Source organism: Neolamprologus brichardi, chromosome 12 (genome assembly GCF_056152115.1).
Source record: "Neolamprologus brichardi isolate AB-2024 chromosome 12, ASM5615211v1, whole genome shotgun sequence".
NCBI lineage: Eukaryota > Metazoa > Chordata > Actinopteri > Cichliformes > Cichlidae > Neolamprologus > Neolamprologus brichardi.
In genome coordinates, this window is record NC_142115.1 from 17,027,948 (window position 1) to 17,044,664 (window position 16,717).

The following is a 16,717-nucleotide window of genomic DNA, read 5'->3' on the forward strand; positions in this document are numbered from 1 at the left end:
GTTCACAAAGTGATTTCATTTGCAAATAAAAACAGCTGCCTGTTTTCCATAATCTCTCCTTTGCCTAGTTTAGCTTTTCTTAAAATTCAAAGTCCATAATTTTAATTTCAAATAGTTTGTCTCTGCTTTTAGAGATGCCTGTTGTATTGTTGCACAGATGTTGAAGAAAGTGGGCGCAGGGCCAAACTGTGAAGAGTCAATAGCTGTTATATGGGTAGACTTACAGGCATCACATTTGGGGAGGCATAATGAATTGCACATGTGTTGATCTTAATGGGAAATACTTCTATGATACAGGAGTCATTTACAGAAAAAGAATCACTGGGATAGAGAGGATTGAAAAGGTGGAGGTGAGGTTGCTGGCAGCGTGAGGGGCCAAACATGTTTGTGTAGACTTGCAGATAGTAGGATCAAGATTGGGTATTGATGAGATAGGGAGCCTGCTGACTGAGCCACAGAAGCTTGAAATAAACTGTCGAAGGCACACGGCCAGTCATTACAGTGAAGCCGCCTGGCCCTGCTCAACCTTGAGCCAGTCGATAAGCTATTATAACCATGCAAATTGCGGCCAAATCAGAGACCTGACATATTGGTATTATATTCCTGTGCAGCCACTGGGTTATGCATCATTATTGGGATCCAGTAACAATATGTATTATGTTCCCTTGTTGTTCAGTGTGTCGACTCATGAGCAGAAAATACTGCCAGTAGGACAATATTGTCGTGCACATGTTTTGGCAACACTGAATTGTTTTCATAGAGGGCACAAAATGAACACCCTGATATGTTTCGACGTTTCACACTCATGTGCCATTTCTCTTTCTCTTTTTTTTTTAAGTCCTTGCTCTTCATCTGACTCCACCCGTAGCCCGCTCTGCCTACCCTAACATCCAACCCTCCCACCCTGTTACCTCTCGCATTTTCTCTGTTTCTCTTCTTTCAGCGGGACGGCAGTCTGCCAGGTCATTTACTCTCAGTGACAGTGTGACGCATCCAGCAGGCTAGCATTTGGATGATGTAATTTGGGCTAAAGGCTGTGTAAACACTGCTGTGACCTTGGTTTTAGATTTGTCAATAGGGTTGGGTTGGAGAACAGAGAAGAGGATTGTGTGGGATTGAAAGCAACGTGCCTTGGCTATGATAGTTGGAAATCTCTAGCTGCCTGACTGTTCCGATAACCTAAGATACCTTAGACTTACCTCTGACATAACCTAGACTCCTTTAACCATCTGTCTGTAGTACTTTCTCTCATCGTTAAAGCTCTTTTCTGACCTCTACTCCTTTCTTCTTGATATTGATATTTGATATCTTGAAAACTAGTTGTTGTCCTACCTTCATGTTCTCTGTACACTTTGTCTTTTCTCTGACCTTATGCATGTTTTCTTTGGTAGCAGGGTTTCTGCCCTTCTCTAGGCAACTTCACTGCCATGGTGCTTTTCTCTGTTCCCGCTTTCATCTGTCCTATGCTGGTCTTCGTGAGCTCCAGAGGTCAACACAAGTAAACACTGGCCGCCAGCCCAGACAACACAGAACTATTGATCTGGTTTGGTTAGAAAGGTGATGTGTTTCCTGGTGCGTCTTGATAAGGGTTATGAGCTCCAAGTCTAGAGTACACCATCCTGAATCCTTAATTTGGGAGAGATTAGAAAAACTGGAGCATAAGCTAATAGTCACTTAATGTTATGTCAGGTTTTTCCAGGACTAGCAAAGCACTTGGTGTGAGATAACTTACCTAGTAAGCATAATAAGCATCTAATGGGTTGATGACAAGACCTATTGGTTTTATGAGCATATGAGTCTGCGTATGCTCTTCTGTTTGACAACCATACTTACTGCTAGCAGCCAGATGCTGCTAATCAAACAGTTTGGCAGTTTGTAGGACTGGAGCATTCAGGTATGTGTTAACACATTGTCGTGAAGGAGAAACACAAGGAATTATCTTAAAGAAGCAATTGTTCGTTGAAGGGTTATAAGGTTATTTCCAAACAATTTGAAATCCATCATTTTACACCGGGAAAGATAATTCACAAGTGGAAAACATTCAAGATAGCTGCCAATCTTCTCAGGAGTGGACATCCCTTCAAATTCACCCCAAGGTCAGACTGTGAAATATTCAGAGAAATTGCAAGAAACCCAAGAGCTATGTCTGGGAGTCTACAGGCCTCAGTTGGCATGTTAACGATCTCGACAAGTATGGCTTGTTTGGAAGGGTTGCCAGGAGAAAGTCATTTGGTCTAAAAAAAAAAATATGGCAACTTGGATTAGGTTTGCAAAGTTGCATCTGAACAAATCACACAAGTATATAAAGTTGATCACGAGCTCCTTTGTGTACCAAAGTAACTCTGGAGTCAGATGTGATCTGTCCCACAGCCTGCAAACTTGGGCCAAAATCTCTTCATGACTCTATGACTGATAAAGTCATGCAGAAAACTATAACTTCAATAATTGCTAACTATTACTTCAAATTACTGCTGCTAACAGTAGTTTTACGAGCTACCGGATCATGTGGTGTACTTACCCTTACACACTGCTTCTAAATTTTGGCTTAGTATACAGTGGTCCCTAGCTATAACCCGGTTCACTTTTTGTGGCCTCGCTGTTTTGCTGATTTTTTTTTTTGTGCAATTTTGCATGCTTTTCTTTCTTTTCTTTTTTTTAACAGCGCATTGTGTTCTGCATCCCGATCAGCTGTAGACCATTGTCAATCAGTCTCAGTCTCCTCCGTGCCGTGTCTCTTTTACAGTACAGAATGAGTTCAGCTTGTCAAATTTACATAAATCTTCAAACAAAGCAGTGTGACTCTGAAGTGCTGTACTGTATGTTTGTAAGTTCTCTCCCCAACAAACATAACAATGTCGACGAAATGTTTTGCCCCATCAAAGGCACCTGCGGTAGCATCCAAAAGGCAGAGGAAGATGCTAACCATCGCATAAAAAGTTGGACTTCTGGACATACTAAACGCAGGTAGAAGTCACTGTAATTCTCGGACCATTAGGCACACCGGATTATGAGGCACATTAAGCGATATAAAACAGTCAGATGAGTCAAACTTTACTCAACTCATTCTCCTTGCTTTCTCTACTTCTGTACCATTGATTCATTAATGTTGAATTCTCTGGCAGCTGCTTTATTCCCATGTTCTGGACCTGAAAACAGGATTTGATCTTTGGTTTCATTCTATAATACCAGACTTATTTTTCTATGAAGATTTGAACTTTGATGCTGTTTAAACAGGAGAGAAAAGTGTGAAAATGTTCATGCCTGTCTGAGAAAAGTGTATAAAGTATGTAGTGAGGGATTTTACAGCCTTAAAACATCTATAATAATTGTAAAAAATAAAGTTGGCTACTTTGCGGATTTCACTCACTCACGGATGTAACTCCCGCGATAAACGAGGGACCACTGTATATTAAATAAATACTGACATGGTATAACCTTAGAAATAAAAGATGGTGTACTTTCATTTTCATGACTGTGTATGAGGGGTCGGTAGGGTGACAGACTTCAGCTGTGCTGAGGCAGTTATAGAAGCAAAGAGTTGCTGAAGGGTCAGTCATATCTGTTGAGCCTTAGCTTATGCATTTTGTTGCTTCATGGAAAGCCAAAGACACCTGTCTTAAGCCCATCTTCTCTGATCACCGTCTTTCAAGTGGGTGGAATCTACTTGTTTAACAGAGTGAGCCCCATATATCTATGCATCCTGCATCTCATAGCAAGAGGCTTCCTGGCTCAAACCTACCAGCCAGCTGGAGCCTTTCTATGTGCACTTTGCTTGTGCTCCCTTGTACCTGTGTGGGTTGTCTCCCACAAGTAACATATGTGCAATAGATTGTAATTTGAGGTCATCACATAAAATGCAGACATTTTATTTGAAGACATTTGTCTACCCTGTGGTGTGATTGGCAAGGGTCAGCATCATTGTGTTAACCCACACTGAGTAAATAGTAAGGTTATGGCCATTGTGTCTTTAAAATATAGAGACCTACGGGATTAAGACAAAAGCGTTAAATATCAGACGCTTATTGACCATTTGATGCTGATATTTGGGGATGTATAAATATGTTACACCAAGTGCTGCACGCAGTAGCTCGCAGATGGGCAGTGATTAATCAGAGAGGTAACTGTGAAGTAGTTTGCAATTAGACGAGAAAGCTCTGAGGCATGCTAATTGAATCAGAAAATTAGCAACAGCTCTGCACTGAGCTGCAATAGGCTAGCTGAGCTTGCAGCAGGTGCTAGCCCACTCAGCTGTGGAACAAGGTATTTAAGTCACATTAGCAGCAGTAAAAATATTCCTTGATATGGAACAGTTAGATTTTCTGCTCGTTTTCACTGCCCATGTCACCAAGAGAAACCAAGCACTGAGCCAATGAGCTTAGCCACCTTGTGGCACAAAAATAACAGCCTGAATAAAACCTCTGCATGAGTAAGCAGTTCTAATATTATATCTACTTGTAGTGCTCATCTATTTGGATAGTGATATTGCTTAAAAAATATCTGTCCAGTCTGATTTTTTCAGCTCTTATTCTCCTCCCCTTTCTTATGGCCGTCTTTGCTTTTCTCACCTGCATTTCCCTCATCTGCTACCACCCCACTCATCCTCCTTCCTGCAGCCTCCCCTGGGCTCCTGTTTGCTGACATCTCTCTCAGACACAACTTGAAAAAGTGGTGAGAAATTAAAAATTAATCACTTTTGAGCATGGGGTTGCCATCTCTTCTGTTCGTTGGCTATGCGAGGGAAGGGGAGGGGTGCTTTGTGGAAAGGCTGTGCAAGCAAAGGTTCTTTCAGGGTTTCTGTATAGTCAGAGTATGAGAAGAGAGTGTGGGAGTCGAAGAGTCAGACAGAAAGAGACGTGCAAAGGAAGAGGGAGTGATGTAGAAGCAGAGAATTCCCCAGGCAAACAGTGTTGTGCCTCATAGTTCTAGCTTTAAAGCATGCTGCGTGCCACACATACAGTAGGAGCAGAGGCCACGATGGAGAGCGAGAAAGGGTTTGTGTGAGTTGTGGTGTGTGCATTTAAGGCAGACAGTATCTCTTCTTGACAGAATGAGCTCATAAGCTGCTGAAAACCAAAATCCAAAAGCCTTTGTCACATATATAACTGTATATGCATATATATATATAGTACATGCCTGAACCACATGGACTGGCTACAAACACATTATGTCAGGTGGACATGAAAAACTATGGAAGAATTCTGGAATGTCAAAGATTTAGGAGGAAAGGTTGTAATTTTGGCTGTAAAATGAAAAAACTTTTTTTTCATCTTTTAGTAACCATTTGAATTTTCTCTTTAGCCCAAATGATTGAGAAGTAAGGTTACGTGAAACTCACATGGTAAAAGATTAACAGAGCTGCTCTTTTGCCATCTGTGTTCTGACAGAAGTACCGTATTGATGCCATGTGCTACTGTGTAAAGCTTGTCTTCTCTTCTTTCTCTTTTGTCTGTAGCACAAATGATAATGGAGTTACAGTCGTTTAGAGAATACTTGTAAAATGGACTCGCCGATAGAGTGGCCTGTATTTGTATAGTGCTTTACTAGTCCCTAAGGACCCCAAAGCGCTTTACACATCCAGTCATCCACCCATTCACACACACTTTCACACACTGGTGATGGCAAGCTACATTGTAGCCACAGCCACCCTGGGGCGCACTGACAGAGGCGAGGCTGCCGGACACTGGCGCCACCGGGCCCTCTGACCACCACCAGTAGGCAACGGGTGAAGTGTCTTGCCCAAGGACACAACGACCGAGACTGTCCAAGCCGGGGCTTGAACCGGCAACCTTCCGATTACAAGGCAAACTCCCAACTCTTGAGCCACAATCGCCCCATAAAGGGTTTAGAACCGTAATAGATAACTAGGATCTCCCTCCAGGCCTGGATTCATGGGGCTTCTCCAGGCAGCTCATCATCACTTAGTGGACAGGGGAACTGCTTACCTGGTCTGGTGATAATGCGGGATGGCAGAGAGAAATTTTTGAGGAACTTCTAAACTTGTGGAGAAGCCAAAGCCTAAAGGTTGAGGAGAAGCCCCACCAGTTACACTGGCAGAGGTTCCTGTGGGTAGTTGAGAGGCTAAGGATGAGATTTGTCCTGAGATGGGAAAGTGTCTGGGAACTGTGGGCTTGTCTTGGTTGACAAGCCACTTTAATGTATGTATTGTATTGTGTCGTAGGGTCTTTATCTTACAGTATAAAAGACCTTGACGCAACTGTTATTGTGATTTAGGGCTATATAAATAAAACTGAATTGAACTGAATTAATGTTGCATGGACATCTCAGATAGGGAAAGTTTATTCCAAGGTCCTGGAAGGAGGTTCCGTCTGAACGTTGAGCCTTGGATTCAGGAGGAGCATTGTGGATTCTGTTCTAGTGTGGAATAGTGAACCAGATCTGCACCCTTGCAGGACTTCTGAAGAGGTCACAGGAATTTAACCATCCAGTCTAAATGTCTTTCTTGGACTTGGAGAAAGCTAAGGACATCTGTGGCATGTACTGATGGAGTATAGAGTTCTGAGTCTGTTGCTACAGGCCATCAGGTCCTTGTATAGCAAAGTAAGAGCTCTGTCTACATCCTTGGCACAAAGTCAAACATGTTTTCAGATTGCTCCTTGTTGCCCCCTCCATTCTGTTTGTGTTGCTCATAGACAGGATCTTGAGGCATTGACAGGTAAAGATGGAGTCCAATTTGGGAACTGCAAAATTATGTTTTTGCAGATTATGTGGTTCTGTTGTCTTCATTCTGAGCATGACCTTCAGCCCCAGAACAGTTTGCTGCTGAGAGTGAAACAGCCGGGAAGAGAGTCAGCTCCTCCAAGTCTGAGGCCATGGTTGCTGGAAAACAGAGGGCTCCCTCTCAGTTGGGGGATAGAGTGCTCGTGGTAAGGGATTTCAAGTATCTTGGGCTCATTATTAGAGAGGGTGAACAGCTTGGACATATAGAGGGAGCTTGAAGTAGAGTTGCTGGTCCTCCATGTCGAAAGTAGCTGGTTAAAGTAGTTACAGCATGTGGTTGGTATGCTTCCTGGTTGAAGAAATGAAAACTTCAGCTGAGGAGAAGGACTTTTGGAATACCCTGCTGGTTTCCTGCCAGCTGCCATTGCGACCCGACTTTGGACATTCAGAGATATTGGAAAACTGGACACATAAAAATGACCTCTGCCCCTAAAGAGCCATTCATCCATTCAAATAGGAATAATTAGCCGGTCATGTTGTTTCATTGATTTATTGCACAATAGATGTCCAAAGGATTTCAGACACTATGTTCTGAAACTGTGAGGGTGTGTAGGGCACATATAACTTTCAGTGGGGAAAAATGCTTTTTAAATCATATTTTCTGGAAAAATCTGCACAAAAAGCATTGAAACCACTTTTATTAGATTTAACTGGTAGTTCTTTTTTTTTTTAATATCCACGTGACCAAAGAAATTAAACTTTTGGTTCTCTCCTTGGTGACTTAAATAGGAGCTTTAAAATAGCCACCTGGATTCAGACTCCCAATTTGCTACACTTGCTTCTAGATGGACTTCACTCACTTCTTGCATTTAAAATTTACACACATTAGTTGTTATATTGTATTGTATGTGTTGCAGATAGTTAGAAAATATATATGTACAAATTTCAAATTCACTTCATTTTATTGAGAAAACATATTTTGAGGCATTACATTTGGTTAACAAGTTATATATATCTTATACCTGTAAAATATTAAGTTTCTAAATAGCTACATAATTGCTCTGTTCTCAGTTATTAATATTTATCAAAGTGGTGCATTCACTTATTTTGCAAATTGTGCCACGGAGCACATCCAACCTGTGTACTGTTCACCCCTCCAAAATTAGTCAAGGGAGCTTCGCTTTGCTAAAGACTTTTTTATCTCTCCACTCCTCTCTCTTTTCTTTTATGCGATTCTCTCCCCTGCTGAGAGGATAAGGGCACTCCCACTCTTAGTCAACAGTGGAGCATTTACACTAAGGTAACTTTAAGGTTAGCTGGAACAGCTTTTTGTTAGAAAAGTGGCACCTGCTGCAGTGGGCTTCAGGCACTGTAACGTACTGACTCATAACTTTTACTTTCAGTGTTTACCAGAACTGTCCAGTCCTTTATAATATACCAGGTTCAAAGTATTAGAGGTATATCATGTCACTTATCCAAATGGAGTCATTTTTTATATTTACTTTGATACAGTGAAGATAATTTCCTTTGGCTTTTTTAGGAAGCTAATCAAGTCCAACAATTCCACCAATTTTTTATAGATCAGAGAAGAAAAATCCCTCCAAGCATGTTCCTGCACCGTACAGCTGCAATTCAATCAGCTCCGTCCCTGGCAGCATATTCTGAAACTAGCTTGTTAAACAATTTCAAATCTCAACACCAACTCTGGCCTATTCATACAGTTACACACTCCCTCCCACTGGCCCTCCCTCAGTCCTTCCATCCATCCCTCCCTCTGTCCTTCCTCTGATCCCATTTCACAGTGGAACCATCAGAGGCTTATCCCAATCTCAGCATTGGCCGGGGGCCCATAGCAGTGCAGGGTCCGCATGAACTCAGCTGTGAACTCTCAACCTTTCTCTGAGTGCCCTTCCTTCTCTCTTTAGCTGGCTCTCTCTTTACCCAGACTCGAGTTCTTTTAGAATGGTTTTGGATGATGGCCTCATTATGCAGTACACGCTCTTATGCACAGTTTACGAAGCACTTACAAATATACTGAGGGTATTCATAAGAGCTCAATAATAACATTAACTCCCAGGTGTTATCCAGAAGAGCCAGTACACCGGCCGAACAACTAGGCAAGGATTCACTTAGTCAGGAAATTGTAATACAACATGCATTGATCAAATAGCAAGTTACCTGGTTACTTAGCCCATTAACCAGTCAGCAATCATGGTTTATGCAAAGCTGGGTTTACCAAAATACCTCTAAGCCTGGCCTCATAGTGAAAAAAGTGATTGGAATCTTTTTTCTTTAGGGTATGTCACCTTGCTAGTGGCACATGATAAAAGTAAAGCTAAAAGGCCTCATCCACAAATAAGGCGATTCACATGTTGCTTTAATAGACATTTCTGGCTCTGGTTGCATTGGTTACCCTCTTGTGTACTTCCCACCTCAATATGTGCCAGTCAGCAGTCAGGCTTGATTTATACACACACATAAAGCAGCAGCTTTATCCTCAACTTAGCCTCAGCTTTAGCCTTACTTTCACTCTTGTTTTCTCTTTATCCCTCTTACTGTTCTAGCTATTGAATTTTAGTAGTTTAGGATTTTAAACAACTCAGTCTGCAGGGCCACTGTACACACCTGGCTATGGTATTTTGGCCTCTATAGCACTACATAGATTATTCTTTAGTAATGTTTTGGGGCCAGGATACATGTGTGGTCCATGAGCAGTGCTTTCCAAAGGTATGTTGATATTAATATGAAATTGATGTTTTTCTTACTATGGAATTTTTAATTTAAAAACACTACAAAAGGACAACTTAAGGAGATACATTTCTTTTTCAGTTTATTAACTAACAGTTAAAGAGTAAAGAGTTGGCAGTTCGTCTTGTAATCGGAAGGTTGCCGGTTCGAGCCCGGCCCGGACAGTCTCGGTCGTTGTGTCCTTGGGCAAGACACTTCACCCGTTGCCTACTGGTGGTGGTCAGAGGGCCCGATGGCGCCAGTGTCCGGCAGCCTCGCCTCTGTCAGTGCGCCCCAGGGCAGCTGTGGCTACAATGTAGCTTGCCATCACCAGTGTGTGAATGTGTGTGTGAATGGGTGAATGACTGAATGTAGTGTAAAGCGCTTTGGGGTCCTTAGGGACTAAGTAAAGCGCTATACAAATACAGGCCATTTATCATTTACATAGACTTACTCACCACTCAACACACTTTACACATACAACAATTTATTATATGTATATTAACTTCTTGCTCACATTGATGGCCAAGTTGGAATCACCTATTAAGCTAACATGTGAGTGGGAAAAAGCCAGAGTTGTATTGCTATTGTAAACATACTGTTGGAGGGAACAGTGTGGCACAACTGATGAGCACATTTTATTGACAAAACTCATATCGGGCACGTTGCTTTTGAATTCCTCCTGCCTCTGCAAGCCATTTTGCAACCCACTTCCACTGCAGCTCCTCTTTTCCATGTTATGTGTTTCTTAACCAGTCTCATGTCTATTGTCATGAATGCCCGCTTTGTTCTGTACCAGGAGTTTTGATGCTTCTTTCACTTATGTGGAGATGTTATTTGGTACAGGGATGGTGGCTAGAATCCAAAGTGTACTGATGCTATACTGGTTTTAGCTAATTTGTCTGACCCTGTGTGGGAGCAGCATGTGCCCTAGGCACCAACCCAACCAAGCACAATGAGCTACATCTGAAAGTGCAATCATATCCCCTCTCAAATGTTTTCACAGAGGTGGAGAAGGGAAGAAAGATGTATAAGGAGCCAATAGGGGTATGCTCTATAAAAAAGAGCTGGCAAAAGTTTAAAATACTCTTGGCTTTTATTTTTTCTTTCTTCTTTTTTTTGTTCAAAGAGATTTGACCATGTGAGCATTTGCGCTTAAGCGTATGTATGTTTCTCTGTCTGTGTTTCTGTGGGTATATGATATCCATTGTCTGCGTGATTGTGTGTGTGTTTCTAATCGCAGTGACACACATCTCCTTTATGAGAGGCACATCACACTACAGATGACCCCGTTGGATGGCGATGGCCCTTTTAACTACAGCGCCCTGATGCAATCCGCTGTAAATACATTAAACCAAGCTGCAGGAGAGGATGCTGCTTATCTATCCTCTTTAGCTTTAGCTCCATCTTTAGCTCTTACTCACCATCACCTTCTGCTTCCCTCTCTCTCTCATTTGGTTTATAACTGTTTTACTTTTTTTATCCACGTTCTAAAGTTTCAGGTTTTGCTACTCTTTGAAAACGTGTCTGAAAGTACTACATGCAGATGATTCTTGGTTTATAAATCCACCTATCCAGTTTACCTCTTTTTCTTAATTTTACTGCCTGTTACCACCTTTACCATCAACCCATTTCCTCATCACAACTCACCATTGCTGGACACAAGTCTCGCTCCAAACCTGCTCGCAGGTCAGAGGGAGTGCCAAAGGTGCATTGAGTGACGTGGCACTCTGGCTGACCCCTGGTAGCTTGGCAGGGCTCCCTCCCTAATGAGATTAGCCGGGTAATGCAGACTCTGTGTCTGTTTCTCCTGCTGCCCAGCCCAGCCCACCCTGGGGCTCTTTATTTAGCCACCAGCAGGACAGGGTGTGCCAGCATTTGCAGGTCGAGGGTAGGACAGGACCCCCAAGCCCACTGTCCTCCCTTCCACCCAACATATTTATCTGACCTGCCAAGTCTGTGTTTGTAGCGTCATGATCATGCTGTTGGATTGTTTTTTATGTTTTGTTGTATTATAGGTATTCTGGCTTAGCATTTCACTTATTTTGTGTTTACCTGCACCATCCCTACTCAGGTTCATTTTTCTTTCCATACTTCTTTCTGTCACTGTTTAGCAAATGGTTAAAAGTGCTCTTTAATGGCTGGGCTGTACAGTGCAGGGCAGTGATCAAACAATTTCCTGATCCCTTGAAACACACACACACACACACACACACTCTGCCCCGAGCACAGTGACCGAGCAAAGAACTCGGGAACCTTGGCTCTCATGCATGGTGCTGGCTTTGATGAGCGCTTACAGCAGCATAAAGTGCATAGCTGCTCACTGTACCGCCCCAAAGACACAGACTTACACAGTATTACGAAAGCCTTGGCAGCCAAACTCAAACTAGTTAAGTACCTAGGAGGCGAGTTATTTTATCTGTATAACAATAACCCTCTTTGCACCTTCAGCCCGTTTTCCCATTGTTTAGGTGACTCGAAGAGATTTTATTAGTACCCTTTTTAGCAATGAGTAAGTTTGAGTGCCAATTAAACACCTCCAACTTTGTCACCATGAGGGTTTTTATGAGAGGGTCCTTAACAGACAAGGGGCCTCCCATGGCACAGGTGTGCCCCCCTCAGAGCTGGGGTCACGTTTATTCTGGAATGTGTGACAGCTCCAGTGAGTCTGACAGCCCATTCCAGGTGTCCAGGTGTTCTTTCTTTCTCTATGTAATTACATGTGCACACACAAACACCGGCTTGGCTGAGGCCCTGGGGCACAGACAGGTTCAAGTTCCACCCAAACAAACATTATGCACAATTTCATTAGATGTGTGTCTATGTGTGTGTGGATGTATGACTATGTACATATGCCTGGCAGATGAGTGTGTAACCAACGTACTTACACTGGATGCCCTCTACGCTCATCATTTACACTGAAGGATTATGTTACCTAGATATGTCAAAGTCTGCTTTTGTGCCAACAGTCAGCTTGCTCTTTACCTTGTGATTGCTCTTGATCCCACAGACAACAAGTTCTGACATTTGTGTCCTTTCTCCTCTCTGTCCAGCTGAGAACACAGTGGATTAATGGGTTGTCCTGAGCTAAGAGCAACATTTAAAGAGGTGGATTAACTTTAACCCAAAACAGATTCTCTGTTTTTCGGTTGCTTTTTCAAATACATAGGTCAAAACATAAACATAATTGCTGCCCAGTTGAGTGTACAAGTAGCATAGTTAAGCAAAGACCTTGTCCATAGATGGTACGTCACCCACACATGAACTCTTCCTTTGTAGTCAAGTCATTAGTCTGATTTTATGCAAATGGAACATTTTCCTCATCTTCTAAAACTTGTTTATATCTCCATAAGTCCCTGGTATTTCCTGGTATGTCTATAAGCATCATAACTGCTCTGTTACCATCTGGACCTTTGTGTTCCACATTTTATTGGTAAAATAAGGAAACTGGCATTTCTCTCTTTCTCTCCAATTTATACTTAAACTGTCTAGTAGAGTTACAATAATTGTAAACTGTCTCGCATTTTCCATTTACTCAATGATGTTGTCTTTCAGATTTTATCAACAACAGTATTATCATAGCCCTTAGATATAGTAGTTCTTGTAAACTGCACTGCACTATAGGATTATATAGTTTACTATTTATAGGGGCCTTGCTCATTTCCGGTCCAGTTTTGTTTTGACAGAGTGCTTGGTATGGTTAAGGAGAATGACCTACGATTATATGAAACAGTGCTCTCCATTTTATGTAGCTCAGTTGCAGTACATTTTGCAGTGCTCTATGAGATAGAAACAACAGAAAGCCCTATAAGTTTGTAAAATACTTTTTATGATTGGAAGTCTTCTTTTAAAGCACTAATTTGCAGTGTGTGGTGTGATATGAGTGATCAGGTTATCTGTGTTTACCATTATCCAGGTCATAGGATATGGTGTCCATTTTAAGTTGCCCTAGGTGGCCGATCAATATCTAAAGGGACAATCCCTAACCATGTGGAGGCGGTTTCTGATCTGTAGCCTAGTAAGATTTGAAGCATCATAACCAAACTAGTAGGGTTTGGTTATGATGCTTCAGACTTTACACACTGTTTCTATAGTAGAAATCAAAAAAACTCTGTATCGATGTTAAAGGTCCTACCCAGATCTTCAAAATACTTCCTTGCAAATTTTTTCCTTGTCAAAACGAGTAAGGATTACTTTTTCTGAAAGACTACATATATTTCAACGCTGGAAAGAATACAATAGAAATCTGACAATTAAAGAGGAAAAGCTGAATTTTAAGGATCTCTGTGTCATTTGGGAGACAGCGCATGAGAGCATGTGAGGATAAAAGTGTCAAAAGGGTAAGAATCAGATAAACAGATTAAAATAGAAAAGATTAAACTATGCAGAGACAATTAAAAAAAAGACATTGTAAGTTATACAGAAAACAGAAATGAGCAGCCAGAGAGACAGGAGCATGGAGAGAGCATCCCTCTGGATGAGGAGATTGGAACATCAGACTGTAGGGTCTCTTATGGGACAGCCATAGACAGAGCACGCTCCCTGCTGCACGCAGGAAGGGGAAGCTTTGCCAGCATGGAAAACACACAAGAAAAGAACGAGAGATGAGTGAAACAGGGAAAAAATGCATTTCTCCCCAGAGATGAAGTGGGAATTTTCTGCTAGCACAAACACTAGAGACAGTGGAGAAAGAAGAGGGGAGGAAATGGCAGAGAACAATATAAAAGAGAAATGACTGAAGGAAGGAGGAAATGGTGGGAAAATTGATCTAAAGGGTTCTGGCAAAAAGAGGAGAGGCTATACTTTAAAGAAGTACATATACACTGATGTGTAATATAAAAATGTAGTATTAATAGACCATTCATAAAATATACGTCTAGGAATAGAGATGTGGTGCTTGTATATGAGTCACAAAATCCTTACAATCCTTACATGACTACAAAAGGTGTTTGAAATTGTAATGATAATTGCAGATGTATGATAACACAAAAGTTTCAGTTTTACTCTTAAGTTGTTACTAAAAATTAACATTAAAAAGTACATAAAAGGTGATCAAATGAACATTACACTACATTCTATGACTTCATGAATTTCTGACAATATAATATATTCAGTAGTTTTGCCTCTGTATAGTGAAAGGTGTGTTACAGAAGTGTTATAGTAATTGTTAAAGAATTAGTCAGTTTTTTTCATATAGTCATGTTTTCAGAGTCTCAAAAGTATTTGGACAATTGTGTCACAACCAGTTTCATATCCACACGAGGCCTGTCCCCTTATTGTTCTGTACTGAATTAAGCAGAGAAGAAATCTCCAGTTGATTCCAAGTGTTGAACTTTAATTTGGTAGCTGTTCATTGCAACTTTTAACTTGAGGTTAAAAGAGACGGTGACGCACATGGAGGAAGCCGTCATCCAACCGAAATAAATAAACCTATCAGAGAGATAGCAAGTATTTCTACATTCTTATAAAGAAGGAATCCAGTGGAAAGCTCAACAAGCTCAAACAGCCTGGAAGATCACATTAGACAACTAAAATGTGTGATCACAGAATTCTTTCTTTGTTTAAGAAAAACCCCTTTGCAACATCTAACCAAGCCAAGAAGACTCTCAGGGAGGTAGACGTATCTTTTTTTACAGTTAAGATAAGCCTTGGTGAATGGAAATTTAGAGGGTTTGGAGCAAGGTACAAACCACTGGTTATACTTGAAAACAAGAAAACCACATTAGACTGGAAAAAATGTGAAAGAGCCTGCAAGCTCTGGAGGAAAAACAAAACAAAGAAGAACAAGATTTCTCATTTTTAATACCAGACTAATAGTGGATTTTTAACATTACATTGTCTTCAGTCATAGGATACTGATCATCTTAAAAAAAATGCGAAAAATACATTGCTGTGGATTAAATTACATAAATATATATAAAATATTTTAAATGTGCTCAACCTGAAACATTTGCAGAAGAAACAAAATCAGCCTACACATTAATGCTGCAGTAATATAACACAAAAGACTTCTGCAGAACATTTAATACCTTTAAGTAAATTAGCTAGTAATATTTTTATGCTTGTACGGTTCTGAAAGTAAGACTTTTTCTTGTAGTAGATAGTGTGGTATTATCATAGACTGGTGGGTAACATTACACTGTGGCATCAGGAAGTACATCCAGCATAAAACTCTGCCAAATAAAAAAATGTGTTGCTACCCGCTGTGGTGACCCTGTGTGATAAGGGAGCAGTCGAAAGTAGTATTACTGTAGTACTGATGGAGAGGCCCTAATCATTCCCAGTGTTTTTCAGCTAACAGCATTCTTATTCACTGTAGAAGTATTGTTTTAAGACTCTTTTAACTGTAAGATGATCCTCACACTTCTTTAGCCAGTAAAGTATGAAGAAAAGTGAAGATGTCCAGGCAGAGTGCAGCAACAGGGACTTTTAGGCAGCAAACAAACCCAAAGCACAACATGGTATGATATGTTTTATATATGTACAGAAATACATCATTAAAGTAACCAAAGTGGCTATGCATTGCACTGCAACTCAGAGCGATTGGGTCTTTAGAAAAGCTCTGATGGGAGGTCAAAGTGTGCAGCTGTGAAATGGAACATTACTGCTCACCACCACAGCAATAAATACAGAAAGAAACTTTAACAGCTGTAACATATGAGGCTTCTTTTGCAGCGTGCAGAGTGTACATGTCCGTGCTTTTTGCAGAGACGAACATAAGAATGCACGTGCATAAGTATGTGTCTAGGACGGGCAGTTTTTCCCTTTAGGGGGAGAAGAGGACGGAGTTAGGAAAGGATTTAATATGCTACTTTAGCCCTTGGGGCTGTACAGTTGAAAGCCAATGCATGAGGCGTGCAGAATCACACCAGCCCACATTACACAGTGACTGGGGTTGTAGTGGATATGATTAGTTGGGGGTGAGTGAGGTGGGAGGGGGTTGTAAAAAGTGAAATCATATCACTTAGCAGCTGAGTGCAGATAAAGCTGTGTTTGAACTGGGAGGCATAAATTATACATTGTAAACACAGCATTGGGAGACCATGGCTCGTTTAAATTATGGCAGAGGGTAGATTTTCTCCTCTTTCTTCCTTCCCACACTTCTGTCTCTGCCTCTCTCACTCACAGTTTTCTTCCCTTTGCTCTCTGCGAGCAGTCCTGCTGACTTTTCTACCTCATGTTTTTTCTTAAACACCTGCCTTAACAAGCAACTTCATCTTACACCTAATGCATACTCAGTCAAATTATTTTTTTAATGCTTGCAACATTCAGGCAAGGCATTTTCTTCTGATTTTTCTACTACAAGTTTTGT

General features: G+C 41.2%; 1 protein-coding gene across 1 annotated transcript in view; it reads left to right on the plus strand.

Annotated features, from left to right (window-relative positions):
• Positions 1 to 16,717, plus strand: part of arb2a (ARB2 cotranscriptional regulator A) — a 162,490-nt gene that overhangs the window by 129,514 nt on the left and 16,259 nt on the right. The gene's annotated exons all lie outside the window — the stretch shown is intronic.